The 16,312-nt window shown below is 42.8% G+C and overlaps 1 protein-coding gene across 8 annotated transcripts in view; it reads left to right on the top strand.

The window, feature by feature from the left end:
- The window catches only part of magi2a (membrane associated guanylate kinase, WW and PDZ domain containing 2a), a 261,445-nt gene that overhangs the window by 66,202 nt on the left and 178,931 nt on the right, over positions 1 to 16,312 (top strand). The gene's annotated exons all lie outside the window — the stretch shown is intronic.

The raw sequence follows: 16,312 nt of genomic DNA, 5'->3' as shown, positions 1-16,312 counted from the left end.
TCATGAAGAAACAAAAGTATCCTAAAATATACCTCAGTGTTCTCCACTGCATCCACGCTCTGCTATATGTGACGCATCAGTCCAATGCAACCCCTCTCCTTGCATGCAAATATTCAAGTAGCAAATGTAGTCGCATGCTTTTATCTCCAGGTTCAAGTGAAGTTCAGGCCACCTACTCCTCCACAAAGCCGCTCATACACATATAAAAACATGCTAATCCATCCTAAGGCTAATGGAGTAGACCGCATACTCCAAGGACTAAGAAACTTTTCGAAAACTACCAGGAGTACCCCGCCTAGTTTGTGCCACAGTTATCTGGTAGAACCTTCATCCCCCTCGAGAGGAACCAGCTGCTCGCTTGTTTTGCGCTCCAAGTAGGATGTTCTTTTTGAGTTTTCCTCCCGGGTGGGATTTACACTGCACCTGCTGAGCGTACAAAAGGGTCATCTTTGAAAGCATCCACCCATCTGTTGAGAGGAAACCACGGACATGGAAATACCTGATGGAAATACGTCTTAATTAATTAATCGTGCGCTTCTCTAAGGATGGAGTCACGCTGTGCTTGGACTCACTTTACAACAGACGTCCGGCAGGTTTGGCTAGTGTGAGGGCTCTGATCTGCCCTCAAGTGCGGTACACTTCCCCTCTTATAGCAGCGCCCTCTAGGCATCTGAGTGGCAAACAGCCCCTTTAAATTAAGATCATGATGTTGAATAATGTGGACACATTTGTCACTGAATACCTTCTAAAATGCTGCTGCCTTGGGGACTTTTTATCTGTAACTGCAACTATAATTACTTGATTATAAGTGTCCTTAATTACCAATTAAGGACACTTAATGTCTCGCTTGTGTGCTATTGTGTGCTTAGCTGTAGTGTAGCTGCAAGCTCTTAGTAGCCTATAGCTTTTGTAAATGACTTGACCAAAATAGAAGAAAAGACCAACGTTGCGTGCTTATTGGGGGACATTTAGATGTTAACTGGCTGAGGGACTGCTTGTATCAGAGCACTTATATCGGATATTTTACATGCAAGCCGATATAATCTGATATTGGACCGATGTCTGATATCAGCCAGGGTTGATTTATGATATAAATGTTAAAAATGTTGGCGACGATAGAGCTTTTATTACTAACTTGATAATGAATGTTGATGACACCTTCTAGCTGTTTCCGGCAAATTTGACAGTGACAAGTGAACTATCCTGTTCTAAACGCACTGTACCATTCTCGCTAGCGGCCCTCCACAGTGCATAGTCACTTATATGTCAGCAATCCAGGGCTCCCATGGTACCAAATAAACTAAGTTTTTTTTTTAAAGTATTAACACTGGAGGACATGGAATAGCCCAGGGGTCGGCAACCCGCGGCTCCGGAGCCGCATGCGGCTCTTTGATCACTCTGATGCGGCTCGGCAGCATACTCACCGACCCCCGATTTTCCCGGGAGACTTGCGGATTTCAATGCCTCTCGCAGGTATCTCCCGGGATTAATATTCTCCGATTTTCACTCTTACAGTTATAAGGAGGGCATGCCATGATGGTACAGCATTTAGCACCCTCTACAATCTGTATTAACAGCGTGCCAGCCCAACCCCTTGTTATGCGGTATGCGTCTTCTGCTTGCACAAGTACGTGACAGCAAGGCATACTTGGTCAACAGCCACACAGGTTACACTGACGGTGACCATATAAAACAACTTTAACACTCTTACTAATAATGCGCCACACTTTGAACCAAAACCAAACAAGAATGACAAACACATTTCGGGAGAACATCTGCACCTTAACACAACATAAACACAACAGAACAAGTACCCAGAATCCCATGCAGCCCTGACTCTTCCGGGCTACATTATACACCCCTGCTACCACCAAACCCCGCCCCCACACATCAACACCCCCCCCTCCGCTCTGTGCGTCGGTTGAGGTGGGCGGGGTTTGGTAGCGGGGTGTATAATGTAGCCCGGAAGAGTTAGGGCTGCATGGGATTCTGGGTATTTGTCCTGTTGTGTTTATGTTGTGTTACGGTGCAGATGTTCTCCCGAAATGTGTTTGTCATTATTCTTTGGTGTGGGTTCACAGTGTGGCGCATTATTAGTAAGAGTGTTAAAGTTGTTTTTTTTATACCGCCACCGTCAGTGTAACCTGTGTGGTTGTTGACCAAGTATGCCTTGCTGTCACATACGTGAGCAAGCGGAAGCCCCATACAACATGTGGTTGATCATGCACGCTGGTAGTAGTGGGTGCTATATGCTGTACCATCACGGCACGCATGACGCTGACAAGCGCCATTAATATAAAATCCGCGTGCCGCTGACAAGCGCCATTCATATAAAAACCGCATGCCGCACCAGCATTAAAATTCCATAGTAAGGTATGGGCAGCGTGTCTGAGGCCCCTGGTTTATACATAGCTCAAAGCAAAAAAAATACTTTTTATGCAGTGTTATTTCGTTTTAAATTTCAAAAAAATTTTGTGGCTCCCATTGTTATCTTTAATTTGTGAAACTGGTCAAAATGGCTCTTTGACTGGTAAAGGTTGCCGACCCCTGGAATAGCCAAACATGATACACTACACACAGGTGGCTAGAGCTCTTGAATGTAAACAAACGTTGGCGGATTGATACAAAAATAAACAGTAATGTTAACAAGTATAGTATCAGTATATAATCGACATTACAGTGGTTAAAATTATATATATTATTATCAAAAAATAGTTTGTCATTTTTCCTACTGTTGACAAACTCCAGAGGGCTTTAAAGCGGAACTGCAATTTTTTGGGGAATTTTGCCTATTGTTCACATCATCATGAAAGGAAAGACAATGGATGGATTTTTTTAATGCATTCTAAATATTAAAAAAATGTAAATACCGTAACTCCCCTCACAGCGGAGCCAATGGGAGCTCCGCTATTCCGACCATAAAATTCGATCAATAACCATTCAAAAAGCGCCAACAATACTCCTTTTACATTTTGTGATTTGAATATTAACCAAGTATTAGTGATACTGTTATTGTAAGAGCTAACTGAGATCAGTAGGTCGTGAGTTCAAACCCCGGCCGAGTCATACCAAAGACTATTAAAATGGGACCAATTACCTCCCTGCCTGGCACTCACCATCAAGGGTTGGAATTGGGGGTTAAATCACCAAAATGATTCCCGGGCGCGTCCACCGCTGCTGCTCACTGCTCCCCTCACCTCCCAGGGGGTGAGGGTGATGGTTCAAATGCAGAGCATAATCTCACCACACCCAGTGTGTGTGACAATCATTGGTACTTTAACTTTTAACGCCGACAAACTATTTATAGCGGCGATGTGATCACTTCCCGTGTGCCGATGTTTACATCATCGACTGATCAGCTGCTTCCTCGATCCTTGCTCCCTGTAAGTTTATTGTAGATCATAAATCATGCCTCTCACCTGAAAAGTAGATGGCTGAGTATATAATCCGACAAGTTGGGACACTTTGATAGCCATTAAGAATCTGGAACTGGTGAGGACGACACGAAAAGTACTTGTTCCTCCTCACCCCCCAACCCTGTTTCTTCGTGAGGATTATGAGACATTCTACACCTAAATAGGAATATATGAACATCCTAACAGTCTGCATCCTAATGACAGCGGACCTTGTACAGTAAGTGATGTTTTATTATGTTGGTTGGCTCTCATGAAGTGATGATGACAAAAAAAAATCAAACGTTGTGATGCGTTTTTGAAGTTAATGCGCCGCGTATGCTTAAAACGATCAAAATATGTAAATATTAAATGTTATTATAAATGTGCCTGTTACTACAATACATATATACTTACATCATGTATATAAAACCATAATGGAGGTGTTTGGATGGTTTTTAGGGGCTCTATAGGCAGAATTGAACGGCTCCCATAGGCTCCATTGCTAGCTCACATTAATTTAATATTTAGAATGCCTTAAACAAAATATTTCATAATGATTGTGAATGATAGGCAACATTCCAAAAAAAGTGCAGTTTCCCTTTAAGGGCAAAAACCAAATGAATTAAATCAGAGCCAATCCTATAAATATATAAATATTCAATTGATACTGCTATACCGCCATCTTGTGTTTTTGTCTGATTATAATTGCCATAGAAAAATTAAGTCATTCTATGTAAGAAGGTCCTGGGTTCGATCCCCGGGCTTTCTGTGTGGAGTTTGCATGTCTGCATGGGTTCCCTCCAGGTACTCCGGCTTCCTCCCACCTCCAAAGACATGCTCTTGGGGATAGGTTGATTGGCAACACTCAATTTTCCCTAGTGTGTGAATGTTGTCTGCCTATCTGTGTTGGCCCTGCGATGAAGTGGCGACTTGTCCAGGATGTACCCCGCTTTCTGCCCAAATGCAGCTGGGATAGGTTCCAGCACCCCCGTGACCCAGAGAGGGACAAGCAGTAGAAAATGGATGGATGGATGATTTCTACATTTTTAAGTACGCGTATCAGCATTGGTGTGACCAAGACTGCCTTTGTAGCTACTTGGTATTGGATCGATACCCACATTTGTAGTATCACCCAAAACTAATGTGATGTATCCAAACAACAGAAGAATAAGTGCTTAATACATTTTAACAGAAGTGTAGATTAAAACATGTCACAAAATAAATTAACCATATATTAACAGTAAATTAGCAAGTAGATTAATAGTAGTTTTGCGAAAATAATAGAACCAGAAATGACGCAAAATGTTAATGCACACATCAGCAACTAAATTAGGAGCATTTGAACTTGTTTTGAAATGTTCTATTATCATTCACATATATCGTGATTAGAGATGTCCGATAATATCGGACTGCCGATATTATCGGCCGATAAATGCTTTAAAATGTAATATCGGAAATTATCGGTATCGGTTTCAAAAAGTAAAATTCATGACTTTTTAAAACGGCGCTGTACGGAGTGGTACACGGACGTAGGGAGAAGTACAGAGCAGTTGCGTCTCCCAGTCATACTTGCCAACCCTCCCGAATTTCAGTGCCCCTCCCGAAAACCTCCCGGGGCAACCATTCTCCCGATTTCCACCCAGACAACAAAATTGGGGGCGTGCCTTAAAGGCACTGCCTTTGCGTGCCGGCCCAATCACATATTATCTACGGCTTTTCACACAAGTGAATGCCTCGCATACTTGGTCAACAGCCATACAGGTCACACTGAGTGTGGCCGTATAAACAACTTTAACACTGTTACAAATATGCGCCACACTGTGAACCCACACCAAACAAGAATGACAAACCCATTTCGGGAGAACATCCGCACCGTAACACAACATAAACACAACAGAACAAAAACCCAGAACACCTTGCAGCACCAACTCTTCCGGGACGCTACAATATACACCCCCGCTACCCCCACCTCAATCCCGTCCCCCAAACCCGCCCACCTCAACCTCCTCATGTCCCAAATTCCAAGCTGCTGTTTTGAGGCATGTTGCACAATAAAGCACTTTATGACTTCAATAATAAATATAGCAGTGCTATGTTGGCATTCTTTTCCATAACTTGAGTTGATTTATTTTGGAAAACCATGTTACATTGTTTAATGCATCCAGCGGGGCATCACAACAAAATTACCGTATTTTTCGGACTATAAGTCGCAGTTTTTTTCATAGTTTGGCTGGGGGTGCGACTTATACTGAGGAGCGACTTATGTGTGAAATTATTAACACGTTATCGTAAAATATCAAATAATATTATTTAGCTCATTCACGTAAGAGACTATAGACGTATAAGATTTCATGGGATTTAGCGATTAGGAGTGACAGATTGTTTGGTAAACGTATAGCATGTGCTATATGTTACAGTTATTTGAATGACTCTTACCATAATATGTTACGTTAACATACCAGGCACGTTCTCAGTTGGTTATTTATGCCTCATATAACGTACACTTATTCAGCCTGTTGTTCACTATTCTTTATTTATTTTAAATTGCCTTTCAAATGTCTATTCTTGGTGTTGGGTTTTATCAAATAAATTTCCCCAAAAAATGCGACTTATACTCCAGTGCGACTTATATATGTTTTTTTCCTTCTTTATTCGGCAAGAAATCTGCGTTCAAAGAACTCCGGCTTATTAGTGATTCCCAGAGCCCAAAAAAAGTCTGCGGGCTATAGAGCGTTTTCTATTCGGGCTCCAGTACTATGGAATGCCCTCCCGGTAACAATTAGAGATGCTACCTCAGTAGAAGCATTTAAGTCCCATCTTAAAACTCATTTGTATACTCTAGCCTTTAAATAGCCCCCCTGTTAGACCAGTTGATCTGCCGTTTCTTTTCTTTTCTCCTCTGCTCCCCTTTTCCTTGAGGGGGGGGGGGGCACAGGTCCGGTGGCCATGGATGAAGTGCTGGCTGTCCAGAGTCGGGACCCGGGGTGGACCGCTCGCCTGTGCATCGGCTGGGAACATCTCTACGCTGCTGACCCGTCTCCGCTCGGGATGGTGTCCTGCTGGCCCCACTATGGACTGGACTCTTACTATTATGTTGGATCCACTATGGACTGGACTCTCACAATATTATGTCAGACCCACTCGACATCCATTGCTTTCGGTCTCCCCTAGAGGGGGGGGGGTTACCCACATATGCGGTCCTCTCCAAGGTTTCTCATAGTCATTCACATCGACGTCCCACTGGGGTGAGTTTTTCCTTGCCCGTATGTGGGCTTTGTACCGATGATGTCGTTGTGGCTTGTGCAGCCCTTTGAGACACTTGTGATTTAGGGCTATATAAATAAAGATTGATTGATTGATTGATTGATTATGCATTTTCGGCCGGTGCGACTTATACTCGGAAAAATACGGTAGGCAAAATAATGTGTTAATTCCACGACTGTATATATCGGTATCGGTTGATATCGGAATCGGTAATTAAGAGTTGAACAATATCGGATATCGGCAAAAAAGCCATTATCGGACATCTCTAATCGTGATCTATATCGTTATCACAGGAGGCTGCAATGTATATCGCAATATAGATTTTAAGCCACATTGCCCATTATAATGTAGTGGAGCATTTAAATGGTGTTTTGGTGTTCCTATTAGGATGAAAGCATTGGCCAATATGGAAAATACTTTCTCCAAGATTTTTGAGTGCATGTTAGGTTGCAAATGGGACCGGCCATAGCGTGTGAACCTGATGTAATACCTTGTTTTGTGGACAGGGGGAGCTTCTATAGTCTGGGATCTTCTAGAAAAGAGGACTCTCTCCCAGCGTGATCATCTCCCTCACTCTTCCTTCCCTTTCTCTTGATCCACTACCCTGACTGCCTCCTCCCTGTCATTCTTATTCTCCACGCTCCCCTGTTCCTGTCCCTGCTTCTTTTGCGGAGTGCAGACAGCGAGAGAGAGATAGACAGAGTGTGTGGTGGTGTTGGTGGGAGTTTGGAGGGGTGGGGGGGGTACTCGGCTCGCAGGCTGACTGGTCGCTGCTCGTTTGCAGCGAGGAGAGATTGAGTTGGGTGACCGGCAAAAATCCCAGTGGGGAAAAAAAATAAATCCATCTGCCGTCGCCTTTCCTCCTGCATCAGGGACGCTGTGGAGTGAGGACGCTATATCTTCAGAAAAGGTGACATTTCGTGGTGCATTAATGTGCGTGTGTGTTTGATTTCCGTGTGTGTGCACACCTTTTCAGCATGCAGATTGCTCGCCAGGCTCTTCCTTTTCTCATGCAAATGCAAATTGCCCACTCGTGCCACTCGCCGTCTTTGACAGAAGCACAGATGCGCTCACTCGCTTTTATTCCGCTTTCCTTCATTAGAATGCCGCAAATTAGTTGGCGCTCTGCTGAATGACACACACACACACACACGCATCCGTATGCACGCCGCACGAGCCTGGTCATTAAAATATCGCCAATATATGCCTGGAAACTTCCAAAGTAGGTTACCTTGGATAATTGATTCACTTGCACCTCCAGATGGGACGCTTTTCTCGTCCAGGAAGAGGTTGTTACTTCAAAAGGGAACATCCTTAAAGCAGGGCCATTCAAACGGCGGCGAGGGGGCCATATCTGGCCCGAGAATGACACCGTAACGGCCCACGAGTTCAGTTCAAAACTTGGAAGACAAACAATTTTGCAACAATTTCCTAAAGACACGAGAGTGCTCCAGTTGTATAGAGGAGCTTGGACTGTAAACACATTGACAGATCCTTGCATTGACATTCTAACACTGCAGTACAAACCTGTGATTTACATAGTTGAGGCATTCCTGAAGGGAACCCTTTTAAGTTTTGATTGATTGATTGATTGAAACTTTTATTAGTAGATTGCACAGTACAGTACATATTCCATACAATTGACCACTAAATGGTAACACCCGAATACGTTTTTCAACTTGTTTAAGTCGGGGTCCACGTTAATCAATTCATGGTACCAGCCTTGGTGTCACTATACACAGCGATTTTAAACTTGACAAACAAGTCAATGGCGTTTTAAAATCGTGTTTTTATCATCTTCGTCTTTTAGCAAAGGTAAAACCGTTTTTATCTTTTAACCTTTTTGAACAAGTCGTGCATGCTTTTATTTCAAGTCGCCTGGACTACTGCAATGCACTTTATGTTGGCATTAGCCAAAAAGCTCTCTCCCGGTTGCAGTTAGTCCAGAACGCGGCAGCACGACTTTTAACAGGGGCCAGGAGACGCCAGCATATAACCCCAATCCTTGAGAGTTTGCACTAGCTCCCTGTTCATTTTAGAATTGATTTTAAAACATTGCTGTTTGTTTTTAAAGCTTTACATGGACTGGCACCTCAGTATATCTCGGACCTCATCCAAATTTACAATCCTGCCCGCGCTCTGAGGTCCGAGAGCCAGCTCCAGCTCGTGGTGCCCAAGACGAGACTTAAAACCAGGGGAGACAGGGCCTTCTCTGTGGTCGGCCCTAAGCTCTGGAACACTCTGCCCCTCCAATGTTCGAACTGCTCCCACAGTGGAGTGTTTTAAGTCTCGTCTTAAGACCCACTTTTATTCTCTGGCTTTTAACACTACGTGAGTTGTGTGGTCCTCTGTTGTCCTCTGTGTTTTTAAAATTTTGGTTTCTATTTACTGTTTTAATTGGTTTTACCCTTTAAAATTGTTTTTAATCATATTTATTTTATATTGTTTTTAAATGTGTTTAATATTGTTGTGCAGCACTTTGGTAACATTTTGTTGTTTAAATGTGCTATATAAATAAAGTGGATTGGATTGGATGGTACAAATAGGGCTGGGCGATATATCGATATACGCGATATATTGCGGGTTTGTCTCTGTGCGATATAGAAAATGACTATATCGTGATATCGAGTATACGTTCTCACGTAATTGCTTTTCGCTGCGGGCATTACACTACAGGCTCTCCTCTTTCCAGTCTCTCCTTCTCACAGACATGCAAGCGCACCTTCTTACACACGTCACATACTGTCACGTCATACGTCACATACGTATACGCCCTCTCCCAGCAGAGAGGTAGCAGCATGGCTAACGTTAGCTGTGATGCTAGCGGAGTGGTAATACAAGAGAAAGAAGGTGCGAATCTGGTAACAAATGGAGGAATAATTAATTCCCCCAAAAAACAGCAGGGGGTCCATCGTCTGGCGGTGGTTTGGCTTCAAGTGGGAATATGTCGAACAGACAACCGTAATTTGTCAAGTGTGGAGCAAAAGCGTTGCTATAAAAAGTAGCATTACTGCTGTAACAAACAGTTCAGGGTGTCCCAAGTGTTAGGTAAGGAGGAGGAGTTTTGTCCCTCCAGAGTTGTTGCCGTAGGGCTGTGACGTAGGGTGTGTGTGGTTGTGGAAGGAGGTGTGTGATGTTGACATTAAAGAAGCGGTGGCTGTCGAACCTGCGCTAATGTCTCCCGTTTATTATTTTATTAGATAAGTACACTGTATAGGCCAGGGGTCGGCAACCCAAAATGTTGAAAGAGCTATATTTGACCAAAAATACAAAAACAAATCTTTCTGGAGCCGCAAAAAATTAAAAGCCATATTACATACAGATAGTGTGTCATGAGATATACATTTGATTAAGAGGACTTAAAGGAAACCAAATGACCTCAAATATACCTACAAATGAGGCATAATGATGCAATATGTACATATAGCTAGCCTAAATAGCATGTTAGCATCGATTAGCTTGCAGTCATGCAGACACCAAACATGTCTGATTAGCACTCCAACAAGTCAATAACATCAACAAAACTCACCTTTCATACACAACCTGAAAAGTTTGGTGGACAAAATGAGACAGAAAAAGAAGTGGCATAAAACACGTCCTAGAATTATCGGAGAAAGTTATACATGTAAACAAACTCCGGTGAGTTCAAGGACCGCCAAAATTAGTAGGACAAAACGGCGCTCGCCAAATACTCGAATCAGTGAAGCATGTTTAATATAAACAGTGTGCTTTGTAACAATTAGGGAGGTTTGTGTCATGTTTGTCCTCCTACAGAAACCATATTAAAACAAAAAATAGATTTTTTTCCCCCTCATCTTTTTCCATTTTTCATACGTTTTTGAAAAAGCTCCAGAGAGCCACTAGGGCGCCGCTAAAGAGCCGCATGCGGCTCTAGAGCCGCGGGTTGCCGACCCCTGGTATAGGCGAACCCAGGACACTCGGCTACACTGCTAATATGTAGCATCATTTGAAAAGTCACCCGCTAGACAATGAAGAGGGCTTACTCCGCACGTCAATATCTCTGTTCGGTGCCACACGTCCACACCATCAAAATGCCGAGGCAAACATTTCCAGATCAACACCGTATGAAAAAAATAGTGATTTTTTTTAGTTGTGATTTCCTTCTCTGCATGAAAGTTTAAAAGTAGCATATATTAATGCAGTATGAACAAGAATGTTTTAATGTAGACACATAGAATCATCATACTGCTGTGATTATATGCATCAAGTGTTCATTCAAGGCTAAGGCAAAATATCGAGATATATATCGTGTATCGCGATATGGCCTTAAAATATCGCGATTTAAAAAAAAAAGGCAATATCGCCCAGCCCTAGGTACAAATATATACTATCAGCATAATACAGTCATCACACAAGTTAATCATCAGAGTATATACATTGAATTATTTACATTATTTACAATCCGGGGGGTGGGATGTGGAGGGTGTTGGGGGGGGGGGGGTTAGGTTTGGTTGATATCAGCACTTCAGTCATCAACAACTATATCATCTGAGAAATGGACATTGAAACAGTGTAGGTCTGACTTGGTAGGAGAATGTACAGCGAGCAGTGAACATAGTGAGTTCAGAAAGCATAAGAACAAGTATATACATTTGATTATTTACATTTGATTATTTACAATCCGGGGTGGGGGGAGGGTGTTAGTCTAGGGTTGTAGTTGCCTGGAGGTGTTCTTTTAGTGAGGTTTTGAAGGAGGATAGAGATGCACTTTCTTTTACACCTGTTGGGAGTGCATTCCATTGATGTGGCATCGAAGGAGAATGAGTTAAGACCTTTGTTAGATCGGAATCTGGGTTTAACGTGGTTTGTGGAGCTCCCCAAGTCCTCTCCTTTTTGGCAGTCTGTAATGTGATTTATGTAACTAACGTGTTGCTCTAACTTGTTTACATCAGATGAAGTCAGAGGTCATTTGTTCAAGTTCTTTAGTTTTACTAGTGGCGTTCCTCAAGGTTCTATTTTAGCTCCTGTCTTTGTCATCATTTGGGTTATTCAACAAATGGCCCGCGAGTTCAGTTCAAAAAACTTATGAGAGGCTCACATTCTTGCGGTATAGTTCTGTCTTAGAGATGATCTCTGACTAGTTTTTTTTGCAAAAGGTCTTAAAAAGTTATTATTGTTGTTTTTCTCCAAGATGGCACCACTGTAGTGGCTGCTGGATGCATGAGCTTTCTGCTTTTCTGTATCCTCTTTTGTGATCTTGATGCTTCCTACTTGTTTTCATGTGTTTTTTGCTTTTTGGTTCGGGCCCCTTCAGGACTACGCAACAAGAGTTTGCACTTTTGTGACATTTGCACTAGTTTTTGTGAACATTTGGATCTGCCTCCGGGGAGCATTTTGGTCAATGCCATAGCTGCTCGCTCTTTGCCATATCAGAGTCCATCTTCGGGGAAGATGCAGACGAAGAGACAGGAACGGCGGAATAGATGAGCTTCACGGAGCCCTAGCAGAATGAGCATGTATCGGACGTTTCGGTCTCCTTTGACGGATTTTCGCTCATCTGCGCCAACTAGACATTGGCCAAGAGCTAGTGGGGAGCCTAAGACGCACTGGGCTCTCTTGGTCGCTTTGTTAGGTCTGTTCCTGTCTCACCCCAGCAGACAATGGCGTGGAGCACCGCAAAGGCACCACAGTGTATGTGGGTGTTGGAATGCTGTTCTAGTTTTGTTTTGTTGTTTGTCTATGGCACAATCGTATGTGCGCAATATGTATTATATATTGCTCATTTTTTGTATTACTTTTGTAGCTGTATGTAGAAATGGCACCGCTGAAGTGGTAGCTGGTTGCATCAGCTCTGTGTTCTTTTAATGTGTTTATGTCCTTTGTGGACTTTTTGTAGAATCTCTGCAACCACATAATTTCCCCATTGTGGGATAAATAAAGTCTATCCTATCCTCCAATCCTAAAAAACAGCACAGCGTTCCTGTAACTAGAATAAATGGACCAAAATCAAATGTCTACTGTAGAGCAGTGTTTTTCAACCACTGTGCCGCGGCACACTAATGTGCCATCAGATACCGTCTGGTGTGCCGTGGGAGATTATGTAATTTCACCTATTTGGGTTAAAAAATATTTTTTGCAAACCAGTAATTATAATCCGCAAAACATGTGCCGTTGTTGAGTGTCGGTGCTGTATAGAGCTCGGCAGAGTAACCATGTTATTCTCTTCCATATCAGTAGGTGGCAGCCGGTAGCTACCGTATTTTCCGCACCATAAGGCGCCCTGGGTTATAAGCCGCGCCTTCAATGAACGGCATATTTCAAAACTTTGTCCACCCATAAGCCGCCCCGTGTTGTAAGCCGCATCTAACTGCGCTAAAGGAATGTCAAAAAAACAGTCATGGAATCGTATATCAACATGGACGGAGCTGCTGAAAAAAGCCACCCGGCCTCTTCGCGTAAACTTAAACTTACCTTAACCACTCGCTCATCTTTTCTTCATCCATCCCTTCGAGTTAGCTTTTATGATGACGCCAGCTGGAAAGGTCTCTTTTGGCAAGGTCTTCCTTTTGAATATCACCATGGGTGGAAGTTTCTGGCCATTAGCATGGCAAGCTAGAACCACAGTGAAGGATGACCTCTCATTCCCTGTGGTGCGAATATTCACCGTACGTGCTCCCGTTGTATCCACAGTGCGGTTCACAGGAATATCAGTTGCTGTGAAATAGTAATCCGTGTGCGGATGGAGAGATTGCGTCTTTTCATGAACCGGATCCCTGTCACTTGGTAGGAGCCATTTTGTGGTCTTTACAGATGTAAACACACAAAGGAAATGAAACGTACGGTATATCCGCGCGCTTTTTCTTCTTCTACGCGGGCGGGTGGTTGCTTACAGTAGAAGAAGAAGCGCTTCCTGTTCTATGGGGGCGGGTGCTTACCTTGGCGGTTGCTTGCGTAGAAGAAGAAGCGCTTCCTGTTCTACCGGGAAAAAAGATGGCGGCTGTTTACCGAAGTTGCGAGACCGAAACTTTATGAAAATGAATCTTAATATTTATCCATATATAAAGCGCACCGGGTTATAAGGCGCACTGTCAGCTTTTGAGAAAATTTGTGGTTTTTAGGTGCGCCTTATAGTGCGGAAAATACGGTAATTGCTTTGGAGATGTTGGGAACACATCGTGTGAGATGACGATGGTTTGTGGTGATCACAATATGCAGGCGACAGCGGGAGGCAACATGCAGGTAAAAAGGTATCTAGTGCTTAAACCAAAAATATACAAAAAGTGAGTGTCCCTAAGAAAAGGCATTGAAGCGTAGGGATGGCTATGCAGAACGAAACTAAAACTGAACTGGCTACAAAGTAAACAAAAACAGAATGCTGGACGACAGCAAAGACTTACAGCGTGTGGAGCAGAGACGGTGTCCACAAAGTACATCCGTACATGACATGACAATCAACAAAAAAAAGATAGCAACAACTTAAATGTTCTTGATTGCTAAAACAAAGCAGGTGCGGGTAATTGCGCTCACAGGAAGACATGAAACTGCAACAGGAAAATACCAAAAAAAAACAGGAAAAGCCACCAAAATAGGAGCGCAAGACAAGAACTAAAACACTACACACAGGAAAACACCAAAAAACTCAAAATAATTCACGGCGTGATGTGACAGGTGGTGAGAGTGCACCTACGTTGAGACAATAGCTATAGTGATGCATGGTTTAAAGTCATATTTAAGTCATATTTAAGTCATATAACGACTTTTTATTGTCTATTGAGTTTAATTTTTTAAATAATTTCTGCTGGTGGTGTGCCTCCGGATTTTTTTAAAGAAAAAAATGTGCCTTGGCTCAAAAAAGGTTGAAAAACACTGCTGTAGAGGACACTGGTTTGCCAGAATATACAAATTAAGGCTAATAGTGAAGGGAGAAGTCCAGCCCCCCGGTCTTTAGCTTTTTGGAAGTGTAGCCCTCAAAACAATTTAGTTGAATATCCCTGCCCTAAGGTTACGTCAATCAAGCCAAGCCCTCCCACTTCTTATTCCCTCCATCCATGTGATGACACGAGTGTGTCAGTGTAGGAACCCACGAGGGGTCAAGTTGATGGTTGTCCTAGCTCCCTACTCCCCTCCTCATTGACTCCCCCCGCGGGATGCGCCTGTGCCTTCAGTCTTTTATCCTTTGTCGCTTGCCTTTTCCACTTTAGTTTTCCTCCATGCTGAGCCAGCAAGATTTCCTCGCTCGTGAATCCATTCACAGAACGCAAAGGAATGTGGTTCCCGCAGAGGGGGGTGAGTTTGCGGGTGATTAATGGGTGTATGTTCCACCGCACGTTCTCCAATTAACACCTCCACCAATCCTTTCCCACGTTTGACAGATGCTGGATCGCGGGGCGAGGGTACTTTCTGTTGTGGTGTTTGCAGGATTCTGCCAATTTGACGCACTTTTGCAGGAATCCCTTTGAGAAGCAGTGTGCTCTGCAGTGGACATTTGTTTTTGTTTTTTGTCTTTTGGCGCAGTTACACTTTTCGGGAAAAGAATAGGCCGGTTGTGCAAAACCACAAATGTTCACTGTGAATAATGCTGCTTCTCAGGAGGATACATATCTGTGGTGTTATGAGATTCCTAAACATCTACAGCACAGGTCTCAAAGTCAAGGCCCATGAGCCACAGCAGGCGGCGTGGCTCAGATGGTAGAGCGGCTTGCCAGAAACTTGAGGGTTCCTGGTTCGCCGTTGTGTCCTTGTGCAAGACCTTTTACCCACCTTTCTCCCAGTGCCACCCACACTGGTTTAAATGTAGCTTAATGTAGATCATGGGTTTTCTCAATGTAAAAGGCATTCAGTCACGAGAGAAAAAGTGCTATATAAATTAAAATTCACACTAATTTACGTATAATTGTATTTGGTCCTACAAATTCTTGAAAATATTTGTGTCAGTAAGACATTTCCTCTGGCTTGATTAATGCATTTCAGTTTTGGCAGAAACATTTTTATGCATTCAGATGCAGTTTTTAATTCTGATACAACCTTTTTTTTCGTCATTGAAACCCTTTTCAAATCAAATTTTACACTAGCTGAACAAAAATCTCTGCTTGTCACATTGCCTTCTGATTCCAAAACTAGTTTTCCATCAGTTTGTTAGTAAACAATGATAATAATTTAATGGAGGGGAAATAGTGTAATAATCAGTCCCCTCAGGATTTTGCAGGCTATTTTATTAATGTCGCGGCCTAAAATGCCTGATTCCGTAGCAGCATTTTTTTTTTTTAAAGTTGCAACAAAACTGCCCCTGGTGATGCAGGAAGACATTTGAGTGGTTAGATAGATAGATAGATAGTGCTTTTTTGATTCCTTCAGGTGAGTTCCCTCAGGAAAATTATAATTCCAGCAGCAGTGTACAAAAATTGAGATCGAATTTAAAAAGTAAAAAGTAAATAATGGGGGTATAAATGAAAACAAAATAGAAAAATATTACAATAAGAATACAAATAAAAAGCAACAATGAGAATACAAATATAACAGTAAAATAAGAATATAACAAGAGAAACTAGACAGTAGTGACCATGTTATGAAAAAGTATTGCACTGTTATTGTTTTGCATCCCCTGTCATCCTAGTACCCCCCCTCCCGTTGCGTTGCGTTGCGTTTGAGTGCTGCTGGGACAAATTTGATTGGCGAAAATGGCAAATTGGGCA

Source organism: Nerophis lumbriciformis, linkage group LG05 (genome assembly GCF_033978685.3).
Source record: "Nerophis lumbriciformis linkage group LG05, RoL_Nlum_v2.1, whole genome shotgun sequence".
Taxonomy (NCBI): Eukaryota; Metazoa; Chordata; class Actinopteri; order Syngnathiformes; family Syngnathidae; genus Nerophis; species Nerophis lumbriciformis.
The sequence above is the reverse complement of the archived record's forward strand: the minus strand, read 5'-3'. Positions and strand labels throughout refer to the sequence as shown.